The sequence below is a fragment of the Schistocerca piceifrons genome, chromosome 3, assembly GCF_021461385.2.
Source record: "Schistocerca piceifrons isolate TAMUIC-IGC-003096 chromosome 3, iqSchPice1.1, whole genome shotgun sequence".
Taxonomy (NCBI): Eukaryota; Metazoa; Arthropoda; class Insecta; order Orthoptera; family Acrididae; genus Schistocerca; species Schistocerca piceifrons.
In genome coordinates, this window is record NC_060140.1 from 14,772,675 (window position 1) to 14,790,013 (window position 17,339).

A 17,339-nucleotide genomic window follows, 5' to 3' on the forward strand; every position below is an offset into this window, starting at 1 on the left:
TCAAGCAGTGGTGAGTCTGGTGCATTGCATGGTACACCCCAGGTGTTACATGCTTCACCCACTGACCCTGCTGTCGACACATCTTTGCGGGTACCAGGCGCGATTGGGCCACCCTCTTCCCAAGGGGAGTGGCGGGTTCAGCGGTGTTCGCGGCGCACGAGGCGGAGGGTCAGTGTGGAGGCTGGCCGTGTGGCATCGCCCGTTCTGCCTGTGAGTGGACATGTGGCCACTCCTTCAGCAAGGTCCGAGCAGGCACATGGGGGGAGGGGTTTATTAGTTATTGGGAGCTCCAACGTTAGGCGGGTGATGGAGCCCCTTAGGGAAATAGTGAAAAGGTCGGGGAAGAAGGTCAGTGTTCACTCTGTCTGCTAGCCGGGGGTCTCATCTGAGATGTGGAGGAGGCCGTGCCAGCAGTGATAGAGAGCACTGGGTGCACCCGACTGCAAATTGTTGCTCATGTCGGCACCAATGACTCCTGCCGTCTGGGTTCAGAGGTCATCCTCAGTTCGTACAGGCGGTTAGCGGAGTTGTTGAAGGCGGAAAGCCTCGCGGGGTGGAATCTGAGCTAGCTATTTGTAGTATCATTCCCAGAACCGATAGTGGTGGTCCTCTGGTTTGGAGCCGAGTGGAAGGCTTAAACCAGGGACTCAGACGATTCTGCGGAGATCTGGGGTGCAAATTTCTCGACCTCCGCTATCGGGTGGCGAAATGTAGGGTCCCCCTGAATAGGTCACGCGTGCACTACATGCAGGAAGCGGCTACAAGGGTAGCAGAGTATATGTGGAGTGCACATGTGGGTTTTTTAGGTTAGAGAATTCCCTCCCTAGGCCCGACAAGACACCTCCTGAGATGCGGCAAGGTAGGAATAGACAAAATGCAACAGGGAATAACAATACTAATGTGCTAATAGTAAACTGCAGGAGCGTCTATAGAAAGGTCCCAGAACTGCTCTCATTAATAAGCGGTCACAATGCCCACATAGTACTAGGGACAGAAAGTTGGCTGAAACCAGATGTAAACAGTATGAAATTCTAAACTCAGATTGGAATGTATACCGGAGAGACAGGCTGGACAGTGAAGGGGGAGGCATGTTTAAAGTGATAAGAAGTGCAATAGTATCGAAGGAAATTGACGGAGATCCGAAATGTGAAATAATTTGGGTGAAGGTCACGGTTAAAGCAGGCTCAGACATGGTAATTGGATGTCTCTATAGGCCCCCTGGCTCAGCAGCTGTTGTGGCTGAGCACCTGAAGGATAATTTGGAAAATATTTCGAGTAGATTTGCCCAACATGTTATAGTTCTGGGTGGAAATTTTAATTTGCCGGATATAGACTGGGAGACTCAAACTTTCATAACGGGTGGCAGGGACAAAGAATCCAGTGAAATTTTTTAAGAGCTTTATCTGAAAATTACCTTGAGCAGTTAAACAGAGAACCGACTTGTGGCGATAACATATTAGACCTTCTAGTGACAAACAGACCCGAACTATTTGAAACAGTTAACGCAGAACAGGGAATCAGTGATCATAAAGCGGTTACTGCATCAATGATTTCAGCCGTAAATAGAAATATTAAAAAAGGTACGAAGATTTTTCTGGTTAGCAAAAGTGACAAAAATCAGATTTCAGAGTACCTGATGGCTCAACACAAAAGTTTTGTTTTAAGTACAGATGGTGTAGAGGATCAGTGGACAAAGTTCAAAACCATCGTACAATATGCGTTAGATGAGTATGTGCCAAGCAAGATCGTAAGAGATGGAAAGAAGCCAGCGTGGTACAACAACCGAGTTAGAAAACTGCTGCAGAAGCAAAGGGAACTTCACAGCAAACATAAACATAGCCAACACCTTGCAGACAAACAAAAATTACGCGAAGCGAAATGTAATGTGAGGAGGGCCATGCGAGAGGCGTTAAATGAATTCGAAAGTAAAGTTCTATGTACTGACTTGGCAGAAAATCCTAAGAAATTTTGCTCTTGTGTCAAAGCGGTAGGTGGATCAAAACAAAATGTCCAGACACTCTGTGTCCAAAAAGGTACTGAAACAGAGGATGAGGGACTAAAGGCCGAAATACTAAATGTCTTTTTCCAAAGCTGTTTCACAGAGGAAGACTGCACTGTAGTTCCTTCTCTAGATTGTCGCACAGATGACAAAATGGTAGATATTGAAATAGATGACCGAGGGATAGATAAACAATTAAAATCACTCAAAAGAGGAAAGGCCGCTGGACCTGATGGGATACCAGTTCAATTTTACACAGAGTATGTGAAGGAACTTGCCCCCATTCTTGCAGCAGTGTACCGTAGGTCTCTACAAGAGCGTAGCGTTCCAAAGAATTGGAAAAGGGCACAGGTCATCCCTGTTTTCAAGAAGGGACGTCGAACAGATGTGCAGAACTATAGACCTATATCTCTAACGTCGATCAGTAGTAGAATTTTAGAACATGTATTATGTTCGAGTATTATGACTTTTCTGTAAACTAGAAATCTACTCTGTAGGAATCAGCATGGGTTTCGAAAAAGACCGTGTGAAACCCAGCTCGCGCTATTCGTCCACGAGACTCAGAGGGCCATAGACACGGGTTCCCACGTAGATGCTGTGTTTCTTGACTTCCGCAAGGCGTTCGATACAGTTCCCTGCAATCGTTTAATGAACAAAGTAAGAGCATATAGACTATCAGACCAATTATGTGATTGGATTGAAGAGTTGCTAGTTAACAGAACGCAGCATGTCATTCTCAATGGAGAGAAGTCTTCCGAAGTAAGAGTGATTTCAGGTGTGCTGCAGGGGAGTGTCGTAGGACCGTTGCTATTCACAATATACATAAATGACCTCGTGAATGACATCGGAAGTTCACTGAGGCTTTTTGCGGATGATGCTGTGGTATATCGAGAGGTTGCAACAATGGAAAATTGTACTGATATGCAGGATGATCTGCACCGAATTGATGCATGGTGCAGGGAATGGCAATTGAATCTCAATGTAGACAAGTGTAATGTGCTGCGAATACATAGAAAGAAAGATCCCATATCATTTAGCTACAATATAGCAGGTCAGCAATTGGAAGCAGTTAATTCCATAAATTATCTGGGAGTATGCATTAGGAGTGATTTAAAATGGAATGATCATATAAAGTTGATCGTCGGTAAATCAGATGTCAGACTGAGATTCATTGAAAGAATCCTAAGGAAATGCAATCCAAAAACAAAGGAATTAGGTTACAGTACACTTGTTAGCCCACTGTTTGAATACTGCTCAGCAGTGTGGGGTCCGTATCAGATAGGGTTGATAGAAGAGATAGAGAAGATCCAACAGAGAGCAGCATGCTTCGTTATAGGATCATTTAGTAATCATGAAAGCATTACGGAGATGTTAGATAAACTCCAGTGGAAGACTCTGCGGGAGAGACGCTCAGTAGCTCGGTACGGGCTTTTGTTGAAGTTTCGAGAACATACCTTCACCGAGGAGTCAAGCAGTATATTGCTCCCTCCTACGTATATCTCGCGAAGAGACCATGAGGATAAAATGAGAGAGATTAGAGCCCGCACAGAGGCATACCGACAATCCTTCTTTCCACGAACAATACGAGACTGGAATAGAAGGGAGAACCAATAGAGGTACTCAAGGTACCCTACACCGTCAGGTGGCTTGAGGAGTATGGATGTAGGTTTGTACTGGTAAAGCAAAGTATGCAGCACAGTTGGCCACTACGGAGTCCAGAAAGAAGAAAACAAGAAAAAACTTAAAAAAGATCAAGAGGATGATATACAGTATGGTGCAGGGTGCTTTTGAGTGACTAAAAATAAAATGTTAAGCATATATTGAGTTACAGTCTATTAAAACTTTAAAAACTCTTCCTGAAAATTTACATTTTCTCTTGCATTTTTCCCTAAATCTCAGAAACTACTTCGAGTAGCGAATTCAAATTTTCAGGGAGTAATAACATACGTATCCTGAGTCTTCTTAACTAAAAGAAAAACATAATGTTATGTATAAATAAAATTATTTAGAATAACATACAAAAAAGTACACAAAATTTTAACTGTGTAATTAAAAAATTGTATTTCCAAAAGCAGTGGCTGAAATGCAATTATTGTAAGACTCAGAACATATAGTTTAATGTCCTGTAAAAGTTTCTTGTCAATGGCTACAGTTGTTCCTGAAATACGGGGAAGTTAAGTCACTAAATTTAACATTGTCAGGATAGGGTGTTCAAACTCCCCTTAATGCACGTTTTCTCCTTCCTCCACTTGGTGAGCAACACATTTACAGTATTTTCACAACAGCAGTAGCTATTTTCTTACAATTTCTTTTTGCAGGCATACCATGTCCCGGGCTTCAAGGGATGCGTGGGATTTATTACCTCAATGAGTGAACACTTCTGTGGCACATGCAACCATTTACGGATAACAGCTGATGGCAATTTGGAGGTGTGTCTCTTTGGGAATTCAGAGATATCTCTCAGGTGAGTGATGAAACATAGAATAATCATGTCCAAGTGAAAATTCATGTGAGGAAACCATAAAATTACTAGAAGACTGACAGACTGATCAGTATTTTACCTTCAGGAGGTGAAATTCCAAAACTTCTTATAGACACATTCGTTCCTCTTGTCCTCACATTAGTTGTGGAGTCCGAGTGACCTTTCAGACCTTCAGGAACTTATCCCTCTTTCCTCTCTCATGAAGGAACTGATAGTTCCAAATGCTGAGTATAGAATAATACTTTCAAACTGTTTGCCATGCACATTAGGTATGTGGTTGGTATATGGAAGAGATAAACTGCAGTTAAATCCAGCAGGTATGAAATGAGTTATCTTTTCTTGAAGTTTTCAGCTTGCACCCTCCTCCCTCCCAGACATACAAACCAGATACCTCTAGCTAAATAATTTGTGAGTATATATAATTTGCCTCTGTCAACATCATGTTACACTAACCTATTTGTGAGATTAAATTAAAGGAAAGTAATCAGAACTGGAAATTATGTAAAGACATTTTTAGCTATGTCCCTAGGTTTTAATAAAGTTAACACAGTATTTCTGTCCATGTGATGGTAACTATGATTTGCCAGCCACCGTTGCCAAGCGGTTCTAGGCACTTCAGTCCAGAACCGCGCGACTGCTACGATCGCAGGTTTGAATCCTGCCTTGGCTCAGATGTTAAGTCCCATAGTGCCCAGAGCCATTTGAACTGTGATTCATGATTATCAGAGTCTATATGTTCCAAATAAAAATTGGAACTTCATGTGTATAAATGGACAAATTATTAGACAATGGGACCAACAACTGACACTTTTAAATTGATGACTAGACTAAGAGATTAATAATAGAAAAAATACTGCAAGATACTTGGCGATAAGTTTGTTTCAGGACAAGGTAAGGGGGGTGGGGGGTGGGAAGAATCAGCTCTCTCTTTGTGAGCATACCAGAAATCCTTTATCAACCCAAGGTAAAATAAGATATAAAAATACAGGGTCAAACAACTAATTTAAGTATCTTAAAAACCAAATGACTAATAAAATTGGAAGCTAAGAAAAGTAAGTTCGTAGTAAGTAGGGTGAAACACAGGGGGCTGCAACATATTGCCATTGTTGTTTGACTTGTCTATCAAAGAAAAAAGAAATGGATCAAAACAAAATAAAAATGAGAATGGAAATGTATCAGAAGCAGATAGGAATAAGCAAGGAACATATTCTTTAATAAATAATTAAAAAAAAAGAAACTGACATGTGAGGCAGATGTTCCTACAATTTTATGTTCAAAGCACAGCAGTCTGTGAAAGCAAAATATTTATGACATTGAAAAAAGAAAATCAGTGAGTGAAAAGTGTGTGTAGGTGAATTGTGGTGAAAGACTGGATATTGGAACTTCTGTTAGGCTGCCCAGTATTAGTTAACTTGGTAGTAAAGGAGCAAGTTTGCAAGGGCAGATAACTGTTTGGCTACGTAAAATAGAGTGGGAGTATGGAAAAGCTAGTCCAAGATAGGATGAAAAAGATAACAGCAACTTAAAAAATGAATTGATAAGTTACCATGAACCCCATTCCAATCTAGTGAATGCAGTGGTTGACAATATCTTGTGACATTCGCCTATAAGGCTCAAACAATAATTGCTAAATAAAAATACAAAATGTTGACAAGACTGTATCTAAGCTGTCACTCTCTTTTGAAACAAGGGTGTTTAAACCAACAAACACGCAGGAAAGCAGGGACAACTCGCACACTAGAGAAGGATGGGCAGTATCATTGAAGGAGTGAGCATAAACTGTGTGGAATATGTGTGGTACAAGAAATGATAGTAAGAAAAAAAAAAGAAGAAGAAGAAGAAGAGGAAAAATGTTGATCTGGAAACAAGGGAATAAAAATTTGCCACGTGAAGAGACAAAATGGTACTGTGCTGATGAGTGTGTACAAGTGGTGATATACAATATACATTGATAAAGGAACTCTGCATTGGTCCCAGAAGACCACGCAATGCTCTTCGAGAGATGTCCTCTACTATATATCTATGGAGAGTTAGGGGATCAGTACACAACTCTCCAGGCTGTTATCAACTTCCAGAAGTTGAAGACACTACTTCTCACTTGAGTAGCTCCTCAGCTGGAACTACAAGCAGAGTGTACCCTATTCCAGTCTGTCCACCGAGCAGAATTTCCCAGCTCTACAAGGAATTGAACCTGATCCCTTTCTATGGCACGCCTGTGGCATACTGACTGCATAGCTGTGGCAAGAGTCATAATATACACTTGTGAACAATTGAGTTATAACTATTCTGTTTATTGGGGAGAGAGTATGTATATTTCCAACGTGAATGAAATAGTTTAGTGTATCGTAACTGGAATGTATTCAGACCTCGTACTTGTTGTGTAAGAGCGCAGTGTCTTAGACACTTGTAGTGTTTGTCTTAGCATGAACTAACCGGTGAGCCTTACTTTCTAGTATTTTTAATTATATATCATTACTGGTGCCTCTGGCACTTATGTGTTGCAATAGCAATAGCTTGCAATAGCAAACATTGAGTCAACCATGGTTTTTGGATTAGAAGTAGAGGTCAGCTGGGTTGACAGTGGGAATAGAGTGATGGGAAGTGGACAATAAGCAGTTATATTGAAGGGTGCATTATTTGATATGTTAAGGTTAATTACAAAACGTGGATTGGAGAATTTTTCACATTGAGCAGAAGTAAGTTTACAGGACCAGATGTCAAATTACACATGATCAGTGTGAATCCCTATAGTCAGCATGAACACTGGCACACAGAATAATTTATAGGTAGTCTTGCTGTATATAAAAAATCAGATTTGTGCTGAACTGTCATGAACAAACTGTCACTTCTCTGGAATAAATAGACTCTGATTTGTTAATTACATCTGTGTAAATGAAAAATATAGGAAAACATAGATTGCTGCTTACTGTAAAGGAGACATGTTACATTGTAGACAAGCACAATTAAAGAGGCACTTACATAAAGCTTTCGGCCACAGCCTTCATCAGCAAAAGAGATACAGAGAAACACACACATTCATACACACAGGCAAGCACATGTCACACACATATGACTGTCAACTCCAGCAGCTTGCCCCTAGCTGCTGGACTTGGCAGTTTTTTTTTTTTCTCTGTGTGTGTGTGCGTGCATGCGTGCGCGCGCGGTAGGCTTGCTTGCGTATTGTGCCTGTGTGCAACTTTGTTTTCTTTACGGTAAATAGTGATCTATCTTTCCCTGCACTGTTGATATTCCTACCTGGAATTTCCATTGTTTAATCAGTGTAAATAAGAAGGACACAGTTACATATATTCTGTCACTTCAAGACTAATACATGAAGTCAGTGGACATTATTTTTTATTGCAGAGGGTCTTTGTCACCACTAATAATTAATTTTGTGTTTCAGTTAATTAGACATGGTTTCATCCTTTCCTGGATGTGCTCTTTTTGTTAAATCTTCCTTCAAAAGATCTGATTTACTTCAAATTAATAAACCTGAGTATTCTGAAAAAGGAGGTGCAGCTTACAGCTGCAGTGTGACAGTTGATCACAGGGTGATTTTATCACTGCCATATCGTGGGTACCCATGGCTAGAGACACTTATTCTACAAGGGTGTGTAGTCATTGGGCTTTCTTGTACCACAGTGTCAAAGGTGTACTGTAAGCAGATTTATTCAAGGAAAATACTACCACAGTCAGCAGAGTGAACTGCTATGGGCAACAGGATATCATTGACAGGGGTTACCACTGACTAGCATGGCTTTAGCAGCGAACAGGTGGGCCACAATGTAGCAAATGACTCACCAACTCAGTGACAGTCAATAAACAGTAACCATTCATGCCACTGGGAACTGTCACCTCTTTGTGGGATACAAACATGCAATCTGCACACTGCTCGTCACACTTACAAACATTAGCATTGGTTCGGAACAGCACCAGGGGATGCTCAAAGCATGCAGGAAGGTCGTCTGTCTGATGATTTGCGGTACATATTGCCAAGGTGGCAGGGAGCAAAATAAGGAGTGATCAAAAAAACTTCCATTTGAAGGCTGCATAGTTCAGATCAGTATGCCACACACACACACACACACACACACACACACACACACACACACACACACACACATATCCATTCGCACATATACCCTGCTTGTGTCTGTATATGTGCGGATGGATATATGTGTGTGTGTGTGCGAGTGTATACCTGTCCTTTTTCCCCCCTAAGGTAAATCTTTCCACTCCCAGGATTGGAATGACTCCTTACCCTCTCCCTTAAAACCCACATCCTTTCGTCTTTCTCTCTCCTTCCCTCTTTCCTGATGAAGCAACTGTGGGTTGCGAAAGCTTGAATTTTGTGTGTGTGTTTGTTTGTGTATCTATCAACATACCAATGCTTTCGTTTGGTAAGTTACATCATCTTTGTTTTTAGATATATTTTTCCCACTTGGAATGTTTCCCTGTATTATATTATATATCAGTGCTTTCCTCTCCCACCACTATCCTGCAGACCTTGTCCACAAACAGATCTCCCAAGCAATACATTCCTCCCCATCCAACAACAATGTTACTACCCCCAGACCACACAGAAGCATCCCCCTTGTCACCCAATATTATCCTGGCCTCGAATACATCAACTAATTACTCCGCCACGGATATGAATTTCTCAAGTCAAGCCCTGAAATGAGATCATCCCTTGACAATATTCTCCCCACACCACCCAGAGTTGCCTTTTGCCGACCCCTAACCTCCGTAACATCCTTGTCAAACCCTACAATATTCCCAGGCCACCTTCTCTACCCAGCGGTTCCTACCCCTGTAACCGACCACGATGCAAAACCTGCCCCATGCATCCCCCCACAACCAACTACTCCAGCCCCGCTACTGGTAAAACATACACAACTCAAGGCAGGGCCACATGTGAGACAACACGTCATTTATCAACTGACATGCCTGCACTGCACAGCCTTTTTCATTGGTATGTCGACAACTAAACTGGCTGAGCGCATGAATGGGCACAGACGAACTGTCCGCCTAGGAGATGTCCAATACCCAGTAGCGGAGCATGCTCTCCAGCATAATTCTAGGGACCTAGGAACCTGCTACACCATATGTGCCATTTGGCTTCTCCCGCCCAACACCAGTACCTCGGAACTGCGGAGATGGGAACTTGCACTCCAACACATCCTTTCGTCCCGCCATCCCCCTGGACTGAACCTACGTTAACCAACCTCACTCCCATTTACTCTTTAGTCTTCTCCTCTTTCCTTTTCCTCTTTAGCCATTCATGCATCTTTTCATCCTACATAGTTGCGTTTATCTTTATACTATGTGCCTCTTTACTTCTGTATTCATCCTCCTTGGTTTGAAGCTGGCACAGTAATTACAGTAGAATTATCTTTGGCTTCCCTCTGACATCCATGCCTCCATCTTTGCCACCCTCCCTGTTTACCTTTCCCCTGTTGCTTCATAACCTGGGTTGTGAATAACTGAATCCACTTTCCCTTCTTCCCCTTTTTTCCCCTCTCTCCTCCCTGATGAAGGAACGAAGTTCCGAAAGCTAGGATACGTCAATTTTCTGTTCTGTTTTGTGTATCTATCGGCTGTACTGAGCTGAGGTAAGTACTGGTCAGGCCCTCTATCTCTTTGTTAGTATTTGTTTCGTATATATAAACACACACACACACAGACAGGGTGATGCGTATTAACATTTAAAAACCTCCAAAGCACTGTAGATGACCCTGAGACAAGTAATTTAATACAAGACACATGGGATCACAAATGTTGGATACGATACAAATGTTGGGAAATGTGTCAAAAGCGAATGACAAATGTCACCAGATGATGTACCTTGCCATGCTTGCAGTGGTTGAGCCTCTCGGTCTGTCACACTTGATCATCCCAACCCAAGTCAAGTATTCATATCATTGTGGCTACGGACACACATGTGCGACTTTAGTGATGGCATTCAGGATTTGAGTCTTGCATCTGGCAGGCAGTATTCTTTCATTGTGTTAAACAATTATGTATTTATATTGAAGTTTATTATTTTATTTACCGGCCTTGCAGTTTCCTTGATTTCTTGCAAAGTACAGTACAATGAAAACCTACCATATTGCATAACAAGTAGATGAGTATAAACTTCAGAATAGCATCATTGCCATTAAATGACCTATGTTTTCTTTACTAACTAATGTCTGTAAACAAAAAGAGAAGGGACAGAAGCAAAAAACACAAAATCAGAACTGCTTTTGCTTGATTACAGCAGGGACAATAATTTTGTAACATCTACATTTACAACAGATCATATTTACAAAATGTTTTCAAAATTTGCTCTGTTTGCTCAAATGAAAGTATTGCACTGCTCAATCATTCCTTTACACTCAACCCCAACTGCTGCACATGCTGTGGGGTATGTCATCTGGTTATGTCATATGTTCAGTGTTTCTCACCAATTTTTGGGGTATTTTGAAATGTACAAAAAGGCAAATGCAGAAAGTTATCACATTTTGCTGCACATTACCTCCGTCACAGAAAAATAAAGTATACAAATCTTCTCAGATTTGCCACTGAATAATTTTGTGCAAGCCTCACAATATTTCACCAACACAACTGTTCATCATCTTCAGGTAGTGGTGGGTCCTGTCATCACTGCTGCAAGATGTGGCTGGTGATATTCGCACAGCAGAATTGAAATTTGTCAGGCTAGAAGCAGGAGTACGAATGTGTGGACAGGCACTCCCAGTTGGATGGAAATTCCGTTCATAGTAGCCTTCTGCTTATGTGTTGTGGGCAATGACTGCACTTCTGGACACTCGTGTGGTTAAAAGCTGAATTAACTCTCTGCAAGGTGCTGCATCAGGTCATACATCGGAGGATCTGGTTTCTACTGTTTTAATTTCATGGCAGTCAGTGCTGGATTCTGGGCAGTGCTTAATCAAAATTCCATATTCCTGTTGGTAAGATTGCCCATCGTATGGATACATGCCTCATTCTTAAAAACACAATCCTAGAGTGATGATGCTGAGGATAAAATTTCAGTCCTCTTGGGAAACATGTGGTGCCCTGTATTCAGGCAGTGCTCTGCTACCACTAATTTACTGGGTGGCATTTTTGTCAGCGCTGTTGAACGCAGTGTTCTTGCACAATGTGAGGTGTCTGCCCTATATAAGATTTCCCATAATGGCATCAGATCTTATATATGACCTGTGTTTTCTAAGGTCAAGATTGTCTTTAACTGAACACAAACAATTCCTTAGTTTTGCTGGTAGACGAAAAACACACTTGATTCTGTTTCTCTTAGCGATTCTTCCTATTTTTGAAAACATGCCACTGAAATATGGCAAAAAAGCCATTTGCAGTGCTTGTCTAAGTATCTTCATTTACATCCCTACACTGAACTTGCTTTGCTCAGAACACATTTCAAATCTGTTTGCAAGAATAAACATTCTGCTGGAACACTGTTCTTAGGTGTTACAGTTCACCAGGCAGACTGTCGGTATCTGAGATCACGTGTGGTCTATGTGCCAGGGAGTGTAAGACACTACCACATTGTGCAGGGTGACGGCAACTTTTGGACCGCAAATATAACTCTGCGTGTATCAGTTTTCAGTAGAGACTATGCCCCAGTGTTCTGTCAGCTTTTCTTCTAACCGTGACATCCAGGAATGGTAAGCTGCTATCTTTTTGTACTTCCACAGTGAACTGAATATTCAGATGGAGCGAGTGCAAATGCTGCAGGAACATAGGTAGTGTCTGTATTATGTGGGCCACACCACAAATGTCTCTTCAGCATTCTGCCAGAAGGAGGAATGTTGGATATTTACTAAGGGAAATAGAGGATCTCCCATGGGAACACTGTCCACTTGATCAAAGTAGTTGGTGTTACATAAGAAATAGGATGAGGTATGCACATGTTTAAACAGCACCACAATTTCTTTCTCAAACTTGCTGCTAATAACCTCTAATGAGGGCAGCAGGGGCACTTTTGTAAGTAATGATATAACATTTGAGCTAACTAAAAGATCTGAAAGTACTAGTTTAAGCATCTTCAGGTATTCTATGAAATCCTCTGAATTCTAAATATGATGGTCATAGTCATCCACATGATAAATTTCAAAGCTGTCACGTGGAAATTGCCAGTTGCATCTTGCAGCAGTGATGGTGGAAATCACCACCACCTGAAGATGCCAAAACGTTGTGTCACTGAAATATTGAGGGAGGGACTTGCATAATGTTATCTGGTGGGGAACCCAAAGTGTTTTTGCAACAGATCTATCAGGCAAGCCTGAAAATTCACATATACTCCAAGCAGTAAGTACCTGTTGTAAAATGGTCACATTAGTGAGCTTGGCAATTAATTAACAGTTTATCAATAAATTTGGCGTCATTTTGCAAGAAATTGTGCTATGTTCCACTACTCCCTCTTCAACAAAACTAATGTCACTTTCTGCTCCACCTCTTCAGCCCGAGATCTTATGTATACTCTTGAGCATTTGTGTAAGATACCTGTTTATTTATAAAAATAAAAGTAACTTCTATCATGTCTTTCCCATTTTGTCCAGTGGGTTTGTTATCCTGCTGTTGCCTACTGCAGACTACAAGATTACTGTTGAAGATATCTGCAAAGTTTTTCTTCCTTTTTAGTGTACCAACATTTCACTGTGTGGTAATTGCCTGGTACTGTTTAACGGGTGTTTTATCTGTTGTTTCAGAGATGCAATACGAAGCAAATGCAGTGAGGATGACTTGCTTGCCATGATTGGGGCAGCAGTGAGAAGAAAGAAGAAACAACATGCAGGTAAGATACATTACATCAAATGTAACTCTATAGATAGAAAGAAAATTTCTGCTTAACAAGTCATAGCAAACATAAGAGCAAAATAGAATGAAAAACAACAGTGATAGAACCTGTGTTTTTTGTGTAAAATTGGATTTAATTTTTTATTTAGTATTCATTCTGATTAATGCCCATTGGTCAACAGTACATTTCAGCCCTAGAATTTGGTTCTGCAAGGTCCACCAGATAACCATATATGGCTGTTGTAACTCCTTTATTGGACTTCAGAAGTTTTCCAGCAACAAATCTTTTTTTCTTTCTTTCTTTTTTTTTTCTTTTTTAAAAAAAAGCTAAAATGCAGAAAACATCATAAAGGAAACACTAACAGAAAAGCATCAGTGTCCTTGAAACAATGGAAACTCCAGTAGGAATATCAACAATGTTGGAAAAGACAGATTACTACTTACTGATGAAGGCTGTGGCTGAAAGCTTTATGTAAGTGTCTTTTAATTCTGCCCATCTGCAGCCTAAGGTATCTTCTTTATGGTAAGTAACAGGCTGTCTTTTCCTTCATTATTCATTAGTGTTCTTTGTTTTTATTGCTGTTTAGCAAGCATTGTGTGGTATATAAGGGATGCGAATAGCGTCAGATGTTGAATCATCACTCTGGAGGATATGAAGGTGCTGCATATTGGTGTGAGACAGCATTATCTGATGAGAGTTTGAAAGAAACCTCATTGTGGATGTCCATTTGGTTGCCTGGTTAAACCTTGCAACATCTGTATTTTTGGAGTATTTGGATCTGACAGTGGCCTGATGTTGGAAAGTAAGGGCATACTCATCATCAATGTTCCAGTTGACTACATCAGACCACTACAAGGGAGCATCACTGTGTAGTGTACTGAGTACATTGTAACCTGTTCACGTCTGTGACTGCCATCTGAGAACAAGTACAGTAAACTCTCGTGCAGCTACACTTTTGGCTAGCTAGATTGACACTTGACAAGTTTTAATTTGCGTGCACCTGGAGCCAAGTATTTGCTGGTGTTTTTTGGCAATCTACTGCTAATCAGTGCACTGGTGCATGTCAAAAGTCCAAGTATCGTCAATTCGTGCGTGTGTTGGTTGAAGCTCTAGTGTGTTTCTTATTCGTATTGCATGGTTTCATGCCACTGCCATCTATTGGAACTCCTTGTAAGTACAGTACATACAGTATTGTTCTATGCAGCGCAACATAGCCCTGTCGAAACCGACAATTAGAGTGCGCCGCCTAACACTTTCCACTTGTTGTCGGTACATCAAAGCTGAGTGTTTAACAGTGAACGTACAACACTCTGTTGTGTTGACACGTGGGCTTGGGTAGAACAGAGGAAATGGCATAGATGTATTGAATGCTTTCATTTGATGGCTGCCACAGCCTGGTTTCAAAAGTCAAAAGTTTGTCTAGTGCATCTCGAGTGTTGTCAAGTTGTGCATCTGTGTGTTTCTGATTTGAGGTTTTGTGCTCCCACTATGTGCCTTAAAGTGTCCAGAGATAAAAGGGGCCAAAAACCATAAAGGACTCAGTCGAGTGTCTGTAAAAAGAACACTGAACGTGACTATGGGCATGAAACATAAAACGAATGTGATCTTGTTGGAAAAAGAGCTTCACTCTTTGCAGAGAATTGATGCTGGTGAGCCACCCACAGAAGTGGCTGCACAGTAGGAGTACAATTACTGATCGGAAGACAAATCGATCAGGAATTGAAAAATTTTGTTCCATCCAAACATTGGGCAGCGCAGTGAAATCTTGAAAAACAATGAGAAAAGGTGCACATCCTCAGTTAGAAGAGGTATTATTTTTGTGGCACGAATAAATAAGAGCCAAAGGTGTGTCAGTTTCAGGTCCTCTACTTTGTCAAAATGAGCTGATGAGCTGATTGAAGGAACGGAGTAAGAATTCCTCGGAAGTAATGGCCGGCAGGATCGTTTCAAGAAGTGGCATGGCATCCATGAAATTGCCATCAGTGCCAAATCATTATCTGGGGATGAAGCTGCTATGCTGATTTTAAGAAGAAACTGCACACAATCATTGACAAAGGAGGTTATACTGGCAATCAACTTTACAAATGTGATGAAACTGGGTTGAATTACAAAATCCTGCTAACGAAAACCCTTGCCTCTAAAGAAGAAGAAATGGCTTCTGGATCCAAAAAAATCAAAGATATATTTACTGTCCTTGCTTGCAGTAATGCCACTGGCAATCATAAACTGTGTCTTACTTTAATTGGCAAATCCAAAACACCAAGAGCATTTAGACACCAACCAACCAATTTGCCACTGAGGTACACGAATCAGTCTTAAGGCATGTATGAACAGTGCCATCTTCAGAGAGTGGTTCCAGGCAGAGTTTGTTCCAGCTGTAGTAAATTACATGGCAGGAAATGGACTTCCTTGAAAAGCGCTACTTCTTGTGGACAATGCTCCTTCTCACCCAGGTGATCTGCAAGATGGGGATATCAAAGTTGTATTTCTCCCACAAAATGTCACATCTCTATGTCAACCGATGGACCAAGGTATTCTTGAGGCGATGGAAAAACATTACAGACGCAAGATGCTGGAATACTTAATAGGTGTGATTGATGCTGCAGATGATTTTGTGGAAGCTCTTAAAAAATCGATGTTTTAAGTGTCATTCATTGATTGCTGAAGCTTGGAGTCTAATTCCTCCACTTCCTCTTGTTAGGTCTTGGAAAAAACTCTTAGATCGTAAGGCAACCTAAGTGGTGGGAAGGAGGAGGCAACACCGAACCTCAAGCTGACATAATTTTGGTGAATTTACTGGAGAAGCTGGTTGTAAAGACACACACTTCGGAGACATTGAAGAGTGGATGGAAAATGGCATTTTTTCATGTGACTGAGGATGAAATCGTCCAAATTGTGACTGATCATAAAGCGTCAGAAGACTATGTTTCTGATGATGAATCAGAGAAAAATATTCCTCACACATTCTGTTACAAAGTGATCCAAACTGCCCTGGAGTACATCAGCCAACAGGAGGAGACGATTTATCCTGAAATAGTTTGATTTCAACATTGGAGATGTATTGTTGCAGCAATAGTTTCTCAAGCAAAAAAACAAAAAAAAAAACATTTGTGACTTCGTTACCAAAAAATAAACTCTAATGAAGCATCCTAGAACTTCTATGTCCATAACATAAAAAGTTTTTTTTTTTTTACTTTTCTTGAAAGTTCCTCTAGACAGACTTTTCGTTCCTTTGAGTAATCTCTAGATTTGTTTCATAATTTTGTTCAGTAGTTTATTTTTTATTAAAAAGAGTAGGTAATAAAATTAAAACTCCTGTTTTTTTCCTGCTGCCAAATAAGGGAGATTTTTTTCTGTAAGAATGCAAAATAAACGAGCTTTGTTATACAGCATTTAAAAACTTTGAGTTTTCAATCACAGTTGGGTGCCTTTTCAACATGTGAACACAATTTTTTCAGTAAAAAAGTGCAGGGTTAATTGCAACCGTATCAGTAACATTTTACATACCCTACGCACGTGTTACGATCGTATTTCACAATATTGACGCAATTTGGAGTGTTCACATATGAAAACAGGGGGACTTTGATTTATCTGAAATTTTCGTTATCAGAACCGGCCACCGTCCCAATCATTTCGGATAAACAGGAGTTCACTGTAACAGACTCCTTGCAACATGCTGTGTCATGCAGCTAGGAGCAGCCAGACTATGGAATTGCCGTCCTGCGCATAGGCTGCCATTAACACCCAAACAAATGACTGCTTGTGAAGTGGTACCATGATCGAGAAGTACGGACTGCTAATGAATGGCATCACATTATGTTCACTAATGAGTCCCAGTCCTGCACTGCTCCAAATGACTATCGTGGAGAAGTTTGACAGTGACCCGGGGAGATGGGGAGAGGTCCCATTCTTCCACATTTTGGGGGCGGGGGGGGGGGGGGGGGGGGTCACAAAGGAGTCCCATGGTGTGGGGAGCCATTGGGTATGACTTCAGGTCACGGCTTGTAATGGCCGAGGGAACTCTGATGGTACAGCAGTGTGTAATAGTATTGTGGTGCTAT

General features: G+C 41.1%; 1 pseudogene; it reads left to right on the forward strand.

Annotated features, from left to right (window-relative positions):
* The window catches only part of LOC124787759, a 44,532-nt pseudogene extending 28,610 nt beyond the window's left edge, over positions 1–15,922 (forward strand).
* Positions 15,923–17,339: the final 1,417 nt, after the last annotated feature.